The sequence below is a fragment of the Papio anubis genome, chromosome 6 (genome assembly GCF_008728515.1).
Source record: "Papio anubis isolate 15944 chromosome 6, Panubis1.0, whole genome shotgun sequence".
NCBI lineage: Eukaryota > Metazoa > Chordata > Mammalia > Primates > Cercopithecidae > Papio > Papio anubis.
Genome location: NC_044981.1, coordinates 26,783,147 through 26,797,691, shown reverse-complemented (window position 1 = coordinate 26,797,691; position 14,545 = coordinate 26,783,147). Strand labels below are relative to the sequence as shown.

Sequence of the window (14,545 nt, the reverse complement as noted above, 5' to 3'; positions counted from 1 at the left end):
ACATGGTGTGACTAAAGCACTGTCAATTATTTATTGGGAACAAAAAAAACTTTAGAATTTTCAGGTCTGGTGCGGTGGCTCATGCCTGTAACCCCAGCACTTTGGGAGGCCGAGGCGGGTGGATCACTTGAGGTCAGGAGTTCGTGACTAGCCTGGCCAAAATGGTGAAACCCTGTCTCTACTAAAAATACAAAAATTAGCCAGGCGTGGTGGCAGGCGCCTGTAATCTCAAGCTACTCAGGAGGCTGAGGCAGGAGAATCACTTGAACCTGGGAGGCAGAGGTTGCAGTGAGCTGAGATGGCAGCCACTGCACTCCAGCCTGGGAGCAAGACTCTGTCTCCAAAAAAAAAAAATAATAATAATTAGGGTTTTCCTCTGATGACAATGTCCTTGTCTATACAATAATACAATAAGATTATCAATGATTTCTTTTGCAATCATTGAATATTTTGTCTTTTATTTATGACTTTACCATTTGAGAACATGCAATAAGAACTCCAGTAGTTACTGGAAATCAACATTTTCAATTTTGTATGATCTCCACAATTTTTTTTTTTTTTTTGAGACGGAGTTTCACTCTTGTTGCCCAGCCTGGAGTGCAATGGCACAATCTTGGCTCACCCAACCTCCACCTCCCGGGTTCAAGCGATTCTCCTGTCTCAGCCTCCCAAGTAGCTGGGATTACAGGCGCCCGCCACCATACCCAGTTAATTTTTTTTTTTTTTTTTTTTCTGTTTTTAGTAGAGAAGGGGTTTTGCCATGTTAGTCAGGCTAGTCTGGAACTCCTGTCCTCGGCTGATCCACCTACCTCCGTCTCCCAAAGTGCTAGGATTACAGGCGTGAGCCACCGCGCCCGTCTCCACTTTCTTTTCTCCACTTTCATGGAAGTCAATAGAATAGAGCTGGACACTGCAGAAGTTGAGAGGTCCGCAGGAGCTGCTGGAACCAGAAAGCAAAACTCTCTTCCTCCTACAAAGTCTCTCCAGCACCCACAACTGACAAAATTCAGTGCCAGCTGGCACAAGAAAAAAAAAATTAAAGGGCCCAGATCCCATTTCAAAAAGCAGTCTAAAAGGATGAATTGCAGGTTGAGACGTAATAAAAGCAATCACTGGCACAGATGGCTCCATAATGAGTAGGGTCCCAGAGCAGTGCCCCCAAACAGTATCTTCCAACTCATAACACCTGAAAACTGCTAACTAGATACCATCAATTATGCACATTTAAATAGTGAGTGATCCATATATGTGCTCTTGTCTTTTTCTTCTGTTCTTTTTGGTTTTTTTGGTTTTTGTTTGTTTGTTTTTGAGAGACGGAGTCTTGCTCTGTCCCCAGACTGGAGTGCAGTGGCAGGATCTCGCCTCACTGCAATCTCCGTCTTTCTGATTCAAGTGATTCTCCTGCCTCAGCTTCCCAAGTGGCTGGGATTACAGGCACCTGCCACCACGGCCAGCTAATTTTTGTATTTTTTTTTAGTAGAGACGGGATTTCACTATACGTTAGCCAGGCTGGTCTTGAACTCCTGACCTCAGGTGATCGACCTGCCTCGGCCTTCCAAAGTGCTGGGATTACAGGGGTGAGTCATTGCACCCCACTTGTTCTTTTGTGTCTTTTTTGTTGTTGTTGTTTGTTGGTTTGTTTTGAGACAGAGTTTTGCTTGTCTTCCAGGCTGAAGTGCAATAGCGCAGTCTCGGCTCACTGCAACCTCCATATCCTGGGTTCAAGCAATTCTCCTGCCTCAGCCTCCCAAGTAGCTGCGATTACAGGTGCCCGCCACCAGGCCTGGCTAATTTTTGTATTTTTAGTAGAGATGGGGTTTCACTTTGTTGACCAGGCTGGTGTAGAACTCCTGACCTCAAATGATCCGCCCGCCCCAGCCTCCCAAAGTGCTGGGATTACAGGCATGAGCCACTGCACCCAGCCTCTTTTCAATGCACTTTAGGTATTTCTGGATGATTGGTTTATCCTCTCCTCCTCTAGTTCTCCTTTTTTTGGGCTAAGCCACATATATGTCCTTTAAAGTTGCCAATCTGACTGAACCTGAAACACCACATGCAGTTTTTGTATACTCTATCATCAAATACATTTACTTCATATTTAAATTATTTCCTATTAACATAATTTTGATTTCCAAAACCTCTTTTTTGGGTTTTTGTTTTTTTGGGTTTTTTTGTTTTTTTTTTCTGAGACAGAGTTTCGCTCTTGTTGCCCAGGCTGGAGTGCAATGGCACGATCTCGGCCCACTGCAACCTCTGCCTCCCGGATTCAAGCGATTCTCCTGCCTCGGCCTCCTGAGTAGCTGGGATTACAGGCATGTGCCACCATGCTGGGCTAATTTTGTATTTTTAGTAGAGACGGGGTTTCTCCATGTTGGTCAGGCTGGTCTCAAACTCCTGACCTCAGGTGATCCGCCTGCCTCAGCCTCCCAAAGTGCTGGGATTACAGGTGTAAGCCACCGCACCCATGCTTTTTTTTGGTTTTATGAAAGTTTTTCTTCATTGGATCCTAGTCCTTGTTATTGGATACAGTATTGTTTCTCTCCCTTCTGAAGATATTAGTGAGATATGATATAATATGATATATGGTGTAAAGTTTTTGCTGCAGTCTGTGTCCTTAAATTGTATTTTAAAAATCTCTTTTTGTATTCTTCCTCCCTCCCTCCATCTCTCTCTCTCCCTCACCTCTCTCTCTATATATCTTTGGTGATCCTTGCACTATACACATTGTATTAGTTTGTTATCACTGCCATAACAAAGTACCACAGATCATGTGATTTAAACAACAGACATTTATTTTCTTACATTTCTGGAGGCTAGAGGTCAGAGATTATGGTGTCAACAAGATTTGTTTGTTTGTTTGTTTGTTTGTTTTATGCTTCTCTCCCTGGTTTGCAGATAGCCATCTCCTCCATGTCCTAACATCGTCTTCCTTCTGGGTGTGTCTGTGTCCTAATCTTTTCTTGCAAAGACATGTCATACTGGATTATGGCCAATTCTAAATACCTCATTCAAAGGCCCTATCTCCAAAGATAGTCACATTCTCAATTAGTAGGTATTAGGACTTCAACATATGAATTTGGTAGAGAGGGGAGGAGACAAATTAATCTTTGATACATATATTTAAGAATAGGAGACTAAAATGCTGATTGAGGCTGGGCGTGGTGGCTCACGCCTGCAATCCCAACACTTGGGAGGCCAAAGTGGGGATATCACTTGAGGCCAGGAGTTTGAGACCAGCCTGGCCAACATGGAGAAATCCTGCCCCTACTAAAAATACCAAAAAAAAAAAAAAAAAGAAATTAGCCGGTTGTGGTGGCACGTGCCTCTAATCCCAGCTACTCAGGAAGCTGAGGCAGGAGAATTGCTTGAACACTGGGAGACGGAGGTTGCAGTGAGCTGAGATCCTGCCACTGCACTCCAGCCTGGGCGATAGAGTGAGACTCTGTCTCAAAAAAATTAAAATAAAATAAAATGCTGATTGAGAAGACAATGTAGTCATATTGTTCCTATCATTCCCACCAAACACAGTTAAAAACCCTGGACATCATGTATAAAACAAACATAGGAAGACTTCGAAAAATGGAGAGAAGGCAAACTGGCAGGAGATCTTTCAACCAGAGGAAAGAGACGGTGGTAAATTTTCTAATTTTTTTTTTTTTTAATTTCATGTATCCTGGACTGAGTGCGGAGAAGCCAACAACCCGTTAATACAGACAAAAAAGCCACAAGAAAGCCAGCTTTCTTTAACCAAATGACAAGGAAAAGAGCAGCCTAGCAAGACAGAAAACTTGTAGACAATAATTCTCTATTCCAACAGAACACTACAGAAAACGCTGAACTCCAATACCCCTACTCCCTCATTCCCCACCTGAAAGGCCCAGTCAGGAGCCCAAACTCTCACCTTTGACCAGCAGCTGAGGTGGTTTTAGAGAAGGCCAAGTGTGGAACTGAGATCTTTATCCTCATTTGGTAGTATCACTGTCCACCTTCACACCTGCTAACCCCGGCCTGATCAGAAGCTCAGAGCACTTGAGTGTGGTTCTTAAAAGGAAAAATAACTTTTGATTTACATGGCTGGAACACTGTGGTTGGGAGAAACCTCCACTGTCAGGGAATCAGTAAGGATCAGTAAGAGGGTTGAGCAGATTTCCAGAAATCAACTTCCAGTCAACTGGGAGATCATAGTCCTAAAAATGAATTGGAGACAAAATAAGGTAAAGTTCCATTACTTTGTAGGATGTTGTACACCTTTCAAATTTGTTAGTCTCCTCCAGGCTAGTGAGTGTCCATGTTACTCACTTAATAGAATCGTCTTCTAAATATTCTGCTATAAATTTCCTTCATATTCTGAAACTGAGCAAGGGGTTATATAACTCTAAATTTCCTCATTAAATTAAACGAGATCTATTTTCAATCTCCTGTTCACTACATGTACACAAACACCACCAATTCCTGAAATTTTGGGGGTTGGCTTTCACAAGGTAAGTTATATTCTTCTTTGGCTTTTCCCAATTCTGGCTTAAAGTGAAACTTTCCTTGTGTATCACACTAACCTTCTGCTATTTAGTTTTCAGAATTTTGCTACTGCTTTCTCCTTTCCCATTATTGTCCTTCTGTACTTATGAACGGCTCTCTCTCCTTTTTTTCTTTCTTTCTTTCCTTCCTTCTTCTGTTTCTTCTCTCTCTGTCTCTGAATTTTTGGCTAGAAAAACATCAGATGCCTGTCTTCAATATGCCATTATTGTAAACAAGTCTATTTCTAACTTACTATGATTCTTCATAATGCTTGATATTCAGAGGATTAGCAAAATAATACAGTAGACAATGAAGAGGATGCTATCCTTTATGCTCAGATTAAAATCCCAAAGGGACTCCAGCCTCTACCTAGAATGTAGAAAGTTGGAAAGAATATTGCTCCTAATCTAACAATGAAAAAGTCCAGATAGGCCAGGCATGGTGGCTCACACCTGTAATCCAGCACTTTGGGAGGCTGAAGTGGGCGGATCACCTATCACCTGAGGTCAAGAGTTTGAGACCAGCTTGGCTAACATGGTGAAACCCTGTCTCTACTAAAAATACAAAAAAACTAGCCAGGCATGGTGGCGCACCCCTGTAATCCCAGCTAGTCAGGAGGCTGAGGCAGGAGAATTGCTTGAACTCAGGAGGTGGAAGTTGCAATGAGCCAAGATCGAGCCATTGCACTCCAGCTTGGGCAATAAGAGTGAAACTCCATTTCAAAAAAAAAAAAAGAAAGAAAGAAAGAAAGAAAGAAAAAGAAAAGAAAAAAGAAAGAAAAAGTCCGGATAGTCTAGAAAAGCATAATTTTCCTTGAACCCATGAAAGAGTTGAGGTCTCAGAGCAACCACGTAGCCTGAAATCTATGGAAAAATAGGTGCTCCCAAGTAGAAATGGGAAATGAATACTGACTCATTTATAGCAATAGGATGATGATGAGGCCTCCATGCAAGAGGTTAAGAAAAATTCAGCAAAAATTCAGTATTTTATGACTTGCTAAATTTAGTCTAAGTGTCTATGTCTGAGAAGGAAATTCTAGAACCCCTAGGATCAAGTACTCAAGAAGAGTTTTCACACTTTTGCAGGCTTCTCTTCACAATTCTCAAAGAACTACTGCCCTCCATGTTCCAGGAGAATTGGTTCCAGGACCCCCAAGAATACCAAAATCCACTGATGCTCAAGCCCCTTATATAAAATAACCTATGCACATCTTCCTGTATACTTTAAATCATCTCTAGATTATTTATAATACCAAATATAATGTAAATTCTATGTAAATAGTTGCTATACTTTTTTTTTGTTTGTTTGTTTGTTTACTGTTGCATTGTTGTTTTTATTTTTTTCAAATATTTTTGATCCTTGGTTGGTTGAGTCTACAGATGTAGAACCCATGCTCATAAGAAATGATGGAGCAGGGCTAGGGATCAGAGAAAGCCCCTTTCAGTGGAACAGGGCTGACAGAGAGAATAGCCTGTCCCTAAAGAAAGCAAACTTAAACACTTAGGGAGTAGCAGCAAACATGGTTATATCCAGAGAGCAGAAAATTCACAGGAGCTGAAGAAAGTAAAAAAGAATGAAAATTTCTACTTTAAAGGAGTATTAGGTATAGAATATTAGAGAATGTCAACTTCTGGGAGCAGGCAGAATGACTAAGAAAGTCCAACCTCAGAGACCCTGATCACGGAGTCTGCCTGTCTCAGTCTGTTTTGGGTTGCTATAACAGAATACCTAAGCCTGTGTAATTTATAAAGAAAAGAGGCTTATTTGGCTCATGATTCTGGTGGCCAGAAGGTTCAACCACACGATCATCTCAACAGACGTAGGAAAACATTCAACAACTATTTATGATTTTTTAAAAAATTCAGTAAACTGGGAATAGAGAGGAGCTTCTTCAACTTGATAAAAAGCATCTGCAAAAAAAAAAAAGTAATATCATACTTAATGGTGAAAGACTAAATGACTTCTCAATATAGGAAATGTCTGACAAGAATATCTGCTCTTACCACTCTTTTTTTTTTTTTTTTCTTTTGAGACGGAGTCTCCCTCTGTTGCCCAGGCTGGAGTGCAGTGGCATGATCTCGGCTCGCTGCAAACTCCGCCTCCCCGGTTCACGCCATTCTCCTGCCTCGGGTAGCTGGGACCACAGGCGCCCGCCACAACGCCCAGCTAATTTTTTTGTATTTTTAGTGGATACGGGGTTTCACTGTGTTAAGCCAGGATGGTCTCGATCTCCTGACCTCGTGATCCACCCTTTTCGGCTTCCAAAGTGCTGCCATTACAGACAGGAACCACCACGCCCGGCCTCTTACCACTCTTATTCAACATTGTTCTAGAAGTCCTATTTAACGTAATTACACAAGACAAATAAATAAAAACACACAGTTTAGATTGTAAAGGAATAGATAAAACTCTTTCTAATCATAGGCAACATGATTGTCTATCGAGAAAATGCAAAAGAATCTAAAATAAAAAATAAATATAACCCAAAATAAATATAAATAAATGTAACCTAAAAATAACAAAATAACTAAAATAGAATAATAAAAGGCTATAGTAAGACTGTGAGATAAAAGGTAAATAAATAAAAATCTATTGTATTTCTATGTACAGAGGTACCTCCACTTATGGTGGAGTTACATTCCAACGAACCTATTTCAAGTTACAGGCGCGGTGGCTCACGCCTGTAATCCCAGCACTTTGGGAGGCCGAGGCGCGTGATCACGAGGTCAGCAGATCGAGGCCATCCTGGCTAACACGGTGAAACCCCGTCTCTACTAAAAATACAAAAGAATTAGCCGGGCGTAGTCTCGGGCGCCTGTGGTCCCAGCTACTCGTGAGGCTGAGACAGGAGAATGGCTTGAACCCGGGAGGCAGAGCTTGCAGTGAGCCAAGATCGCGCCACTGCACTCAAGCCTGGGCATAAAGCCAGCTTTATGATGGGATACCTCAGGGCTTGGTCCTTGGACTTCTTTCCTATATACACTCACTCATCTATTTTCATGGCATACATAAAGTTTATATGACTACCACCCATAAATTTGAATCTGCAATCTAGACCACTCCATTAAACTCCAGATTTGTGTATTCAAGTGATTCCTCAGCATTATACTTAAATGTTTTATGCTATACCAGTTAGCATGTCTAAAACAGGACTCTCATTTTTTTCTCGTAATAATCCTGCTGCACCCAGTCTTCTCTTTCTCAGTTAATGGCAACTACATCCTTTCATTTTTTCAGACCCAAAAAAAAAAAAAAAAAAAAAACCTTCAGAGTTATCACCAATTCTATTATTTCACTCTTCACGTCCATGTTCTCTGAAATTCCTCTTGATTCTATCTTTAAAATATAACCAGACTCTGACTACTTCCCACCACCTCAACTGCCACCATACTGTTCAAGTCACAGTCATCTCTGATGAAAGGAACTTAACAGATCTCCTTAATTCCATTCTTTTCTCTCTACAAAATATTCTCCACTGAACTGTCGAAAGAGCTTTTAAAAACTTAAGTTACTGCACTAACTCTCCCTGCCCTCAACAGAAGAGTACTGCATCTCTTCCTATAGAAGGCCAACGCCAGTGGGGTGCAGTATCTCTTTTTTATTTTTATCTTTATTTTTATTTATTTTTTTGAGACAGAGTCTCCCTCAGTCGCCCAGGCTGGAGTGCAGTGGGATCTCGACTCACTGCAACCTCCACCTCTCAGGTTCAAGTGATTCTGCTGCTTCAGCACCAACAAGCACAGCTAATTTTTATATTTTTAGTAGAGATGGAATTTCACCATGTTGGCAGGGCTGGTCTTGAACATCTGACTAGAGATGATTAACCCGCCTAGGCCTCCCAAGTGCTGGGATTAGGTGCGTGAGCCACCATGCCCGGCCGAGGCATAGTATCTTTAATGGAACAGGTACTACGTGAACTCGAGTATCTGTTGAGGGCTGGGTGAGAGGGCTGGGTGAGAAAATCAGTCTTAGCTCTGCTCTTGTTATATTACTATTATTTTAATTGAAAGTTCTGACTGAGAGGGCGCGGTGGCTCACGCCATAATCCCAGCACTTTGGGAGGCCAAGGCGGGCGGATCACCTGAGGTAGGGAGTTCAAGACCAGCCTGACCAACATGAAGAAACCCCACCTCTACTAAAACTACAAAATAGCTGGGCATGGTGGCTCATACCTGTAATCCCAGCTACTAGGGAGGCTGAGGCAGGAGAATCGCTTGAAACAGGGAGGTGGAGGTTGTAGTGAGCCGAGATCGTGCCATTGCACTCCAGGCTGGGCAACAAGAGTGAAACTCCGTCTCAAAAAATATATATATATAATATATATACATGTTTATATATGTATAAAATGTGTGTGTATACACAGACCCACACATATAAGGAAACAGATTCAGAATTTTACAAAGCAACTATAGGCCGGGCGTGCTGGCTCACGCCTGTAATCCTAGCACTTTGGGAGGCCGAGGCGGGTGGATCACGAGGTCAGGAGTTTGAGACCATCCTGGCCAACATGGTGAAACTCCGTCTCTAGTAAAAATACAAAAATGAGTTGGGCGTCGTGGCGCGTACCCCTAATCCCAGCTACTCGGGAGGCTGAGGCAGGAGAATCGCTTGAACGAGAGAGTCGGAGGTTGCAGTGCACCGAGATCGCGCCATTGCACTCCAGCCTCGCAACACAGTGAGACTCCGTCTCAAGAACAAAACTGCACACTGTTTCCGCCCGGTTTCGAACCGGGGACCTTTCGCGTGTTAGGCGAACGTGATAACCACTACACCACGGAAACTTACTTGGTGTGATAGTGTTTCACCTTCAAATTAGTTATAATGAACTTTAAATTTATCTGTTCCTTCAGGGTGTATCTTTGGCAGAGGGATAATATTTTCCCCTATACGTTCTAATTCTTAGAATCCATAGTTTAAAATCCGACAACTCGCAATCAAGCAAATGCTTCTCCCGAAGCTTCAATTCCTTCAGCAGCACAGGGCAGGGAAATAGGCAGTCTCTTGGGAAATTTTATTTCAATTCATTTTTTGTGGTATGTTCTATGCTCTCTGCTCTCATAAGACGCTCTAATGTTCATCCCCCCGATGACTGAAAATTAGGCAGGACATTAGTGCCCTTGAGTATTTTTTTCTTCATGCTAGCAGCCTGTCAGATTCATTCAAAGTCCCGCTTACTCCTAAATGAGACTCTTTCTTGAGGTTTGAAACGAAAGGCAGAGACGGTGTTCATGAAAAGGCGTATAACAAGAAATAAATAGCTTGGGTATGTATGGGGAAGTTTAAAATCAAGACAGAACAACTGTATTCATTAGAACCAGTTACCAATGAGCAAATATCTATATATTATACATGGTAATTGGTAATAAATATATATGTATTTACATATATGTATATATGTATATATGCTTCTCACACTATGTATTTTTGCTGTTTTATATATATATATATATATATGAACATGAGGATAAGCTTCCTCATCCATAATTATCTCATCTTTAGCATAGTGAAAATTATCTAGGAGGCCAGATTTTATAAATCCTAAAGAAGTGATAAAGAGTTCTGCTAATTATGGTAAAAATTTTCATCAAAAGATAGCATATTTGATCATCCACTGCTATTTGATAGGAATTAAAACATAAATTTCATGATGAAAAGGATATTTTGTTTGTTGTGTTCACTGCTTTATTCACAGCTACTTAACAGTCTCTGGCTTAGGACTTTTAGTAGAGAATTAATTAACATTCCTTTTGTGAATGAATGAATGAATAAATGAGAACAAGTAACAATCAATAGTTCCGTTTTGGATATCTAAACTTACCTTTTCTCAGTGTATTCTAATTGATGGGTCTTTCAGACTTGTGCCAGTTGAGATGCATATAGAATTGTTTAGCACTTAAAACACTCTCTTTACTTTATCTTGTAGTGAGACTATCCCTGGATTTTACTGTAGCCATTTTTTTTTTTCTAGCATTTGTACCTGTCATCAGCTATGACATTTTGTGTTAGTGTAGTGATTATCACTATGTGTTATATGCAGAAGATCATGGTTTTGCTCTGCAGGAGATGCAGAATAAACCAAGGACTGATCCCTTTATCCTGCTTTTTACATTTCTTAATAGAGAGACCAAAGAATTGTTTTACAGTTGTTACCATCTGGTTGCCTGTTCCAGCAGACTACAGGGTTCTGGGGGCTGGCTAACATTGCCTCATTTTTTTCCCGCCTCCATAAAGGGCCCTCTAAAAGCATTTTCTACAAAGCCCAAGTGCTTACAATTGCCAGACATTCAGAATACAGAATTAACAGCTGATTTCTGAGATTATCGTGGAAGCTGTGAAAATGTAGAAAGATGCCAGCTTCAGCCAACAAAGAGAAGGCCAGGGATTCAGATGGCCTGAGAAGGCCTTGAGTCCAGAACCCCAGGAATAGAAAATGCCCAGGATAGAAAGGCATTTGTGTCTTTCTAGGGGAACTCATGTGGGTCTGGCTTTTAGCTCTATATTCTGAAAAGTTGGAGCGGTAAGGAAGGCAGAATAGTAGTAACTGAGCCAGCATTTGTCAGAACGTAGGAAGAGTGGTCAAAAAAATAGCAAGTAGCTTGCAAATGAAGTTCTGCCCTGGATATGATATTTGTTCTTTCAACTTAACCTCAATAGATTGAAGTGGTGAAATGAGAGAAAGAAAATTTGATGTAAATATTTATTTTCTAGACTTTTTGGTATTTGACCCCAATAAAATGATGGTTCTCTATCTCCATGCACTATTTTACCAATCCTTAGGATTCCATGGTGATAAAAAAACATAGTAAGTCACAGATAGACCTAGTTATAATGATGGCAAATTCAGCACAGCTTTTGTTTTCTCTTTATTCCAAACTACATTTATACAAAGCATTAAGGGTGTTTAAAGACATAAATACACAGGGACGAAAAGATGAGAAAACGAAGAGCAGTAGCAAGTAGCAAGATTTTGAATGCCAGAGAGCAGAATGATTAGTGTTAATATAAGGGAAAATCTTTTGGTGTTAAGTATCTTTTTTAAAAAAATTACTTTTTTAAGATTGGTACATGCGGCCACGCGCTATGGCTCATGCCTGTAATCCCAGCACTTTGGGAGGCAAAGGCAGGCAGATCACAAGGTCAGGAGTTCGAGACCAGCCTGGCTAACATGGTGAAACCTCATTTCTAAATTATGTGGGCATGGTGGCGTGTGCCTGTAATCCCAGCTACTCAGGAGGCTGAGACAGGGGAATTGCTTGAACCAGGGAGGTGGAGGTTGCACTGAGCCAAGATCACACCTTTGCATTCCAGCCTGGGCAACAGAGCAAGACTCCATCTAAAAAAAAAAAAAGAAAGGTTGGTACATGTACATATACTCCAGCACATCTCATAGTTGCATAATATTTAATATTATGTGTTTACCACACTTCACCTATCTACTGTTCAATGTTGGCTTCAAGGCTGAATCTGATTCTGGAAGAGGAAAAATAGTGAGACAATTAACATCCATATATGATATAATCTGTATCTTTGTGACATGAGGGGGAATATATACCTAGGAGCCGAATACCTAGGTCATTGGGTGAGACAATCTTAACTTGAGTAAAAAGTATTAGACTGCTTTCCAAAATGGCTGTATTAATATAAACGTCCATCAGCAGGATATGAGGGCTTCCGCATCCCCATTTCTGCAATAATGGACACATTAAGCTTTCTAATTCTTCCAGTCTAACGTAGGTTGAGTAATAACTTATTTTATCTTGCATTTGATAAATTAATAATATTATTAAGTATTTAAAATGTTAATCTTTTCGGGTTCTTCTTATCATGGGTTTGATGAGGACCCTGTCCCTACTCTGTACACATTTTTTTTTCTTTCTTTTTTTGAGACAGAGTCTCACTCTGTCACCCAGACTGGAGTGCAGCAGTGCGATCTCTGCTCACTGCAACCTCTGCCTCTTGGATTCAAGCAATTCTGCTGCCTCAGCCTCCCGAGTAGCTGAGACTACAGGCTCCCGCCACCACGCCCTGCTAATTTCTGTATTTTTAGTAGAGACGGGGTTTCCCCATATTGGCCAGGCTGGTTTCGAATTCCTGACCTTGTGACCCGCCAGCCTCGGTCTCCCAAAGTGCTAGGATTACAGGCGTGAGCCACCGCGCCTAGCTTCTTTACACATTTTCTATTAAGTCTGCTGTTTGATCTTGCTGATTTTAATGGCTTCTTACTATATCATGTAGATTAAGTTATTTTCATTTGTAAACATTTCAAGTATCTTCTACTTTGGTTGTATTTGTCTATTTACTTTTCCATTGTGGCTTTCTTTGATTTGGGTGCAGCAGACTATATCAGTGTTTTGCTTTACTGTGTCTGTGTGTGTGTGTGTCTGTGTGTGTGTGTGTGTGTTTTGAGACGGAGTCTTGCTCTGTTGCTCAGGCTGGAGTGCAGTGGCACGATCTCGGCTCACTGCAACCTCCGCCTCCCAGGTTCAAGCGATTCTCCTGATTCTCCTGCCTCAGCCTCCCGAGTAGCTGGGGTTATAGGCACATACCACCACCCCCGGCTAATTTTTGTATTTTTTAGTAGAGATGGGGTTTCGCCATGTCGACCAGACTGGTCTCGAGCTCTTGACCTCAGGTGGTCCGCCCGCCTCGGCCTCCCAAAGTGCTGGAATTACAGGCGTGAGCCACCACGCTCGGCTTATTGTTTGTGTTTTTAGTTTTGTTTGTTCGTTTGTTTAATGTTCTTCTGTCCCCTAGATAATAATGCTATTTTTCTACATATGTTTCTATTATTTTTTATCAGTCATATGTAGGCATTTAAACTATCTTGATAAGTATATTTTACAAAATCCACAGATGATTATACTGTATAGTGCATGTTTAAAAAAATCACAACAGTAGAATAATTAAAAACTCTTCTCTATGTCAATGTATGGGAGACTCTTTTCTCTGACATGTTCTTTCCTGCACCCAGCAATCGCCTGAACCCGGGAGGCGGAGGTTGCTGAATCTTTAGAATTCAGCTCTGATCCCAGCATTGACAGGCGTGGATTTCCCTCAACATGCCTCATTTTAATGGAAGTCCAAGGAATCAGGGATGGTTCGTCTTTCCCCTAACACCTAGTATAGTGCCTGTCACAGATTAGTGATTAAGCATACTTTTGGAAATATACCTTTTCATTTGTTTATTTCCAAGCAATATTAGAAAGATTTATTAACTTTGTACACTCTTTTAAACATGGTCCTAGTTTTCACGGATATAAAATTATTCATAGTCTTCCAGAAACTACAAATTCTAGCCTAGTAAACATTGACAAGCAAAGTACAGCTTATCACCGGGATGGCCGAGTGGTTAAGGCGTTGGACTTAAGATCCAATGGACGTATGTCCGCGTGGGTTCGAGCCCCACTCCCGGTAGGTGTTGGTGCATGTTTTGACGTTTGCGATTTCTGGCACAAAGTTGGAAGCTAAGTATGTTTACACAAAGAACTAGTATGACAACCTTCTCACTTTGAGTGTAAATGCTTCAAAACATAACGAGGGTTATTAAATAATATTCCGCCCAACACAACATTTTTTTTTTAATCTTCAAAGAAATTGCTTCCTGAGCAGTATTAAGTAGGAGGCGCCTCTTCCCACAATTCCTATAGCCTAACAGCACAGTGTATTCAAGTCCTGAATACATTTCTATCACTGTGGGATGTATTCCAAGTACATTGACACGTCTGTAATCCTAGCACTTTGGGAGGCTGAGGCAAGCGGATCACTTGAGGTCAGGAGCTCAAGACCAGCCTGGCCAACATAGCGAAACCCTGTCTCTACTAATAATACAAAAATTAGCCGAGGGTAGTGGCGGGTGCCTGTAATCCCAGCTACTCAGGAGGCTGAGGCAGGAGAATCGCTTAAACCGGGGAGGTGAAGGTTGCAATGAGCCGAGATCGCACCATTGCACTCCAGCCCGAGTGACAAGAGCGAAACTCCGTCTCAAAAAAAAAAAAAAAAAAAAGAGAGAGAAGAAAGGAAGGAAGGAAGG

At 41.3% G+C, this 14,545-nt stretch overlaps 2 non-coding genes across 2 annotated transcripts; one reads left to right on the top strand and one right to left on the bottom strand.

Annotated features, from left to right (window-relative positions):
• Nucleotides 1–9,223: 9,223 nt before the first annotated feature.
• Nucleotides 9,224–9,296, bottom strand: TRNAV-AAC. Its single transcript has one exon. It is a non-coding gene; the product is annotated as a tRNA-Val (tRNA).
• Nucleotides 9,297–13,846: 4,550 nt separating this feature from the next.
• On the top strand, nt 13,847–13,929 carry TRNAL-UAA. The gene has a single exon. It is a non-coding gene; the product is annotated as a tRNA-Leu (tRNA).
• Nucleotides 13,930–14,545: the final 616 nt, after the last annotated feature.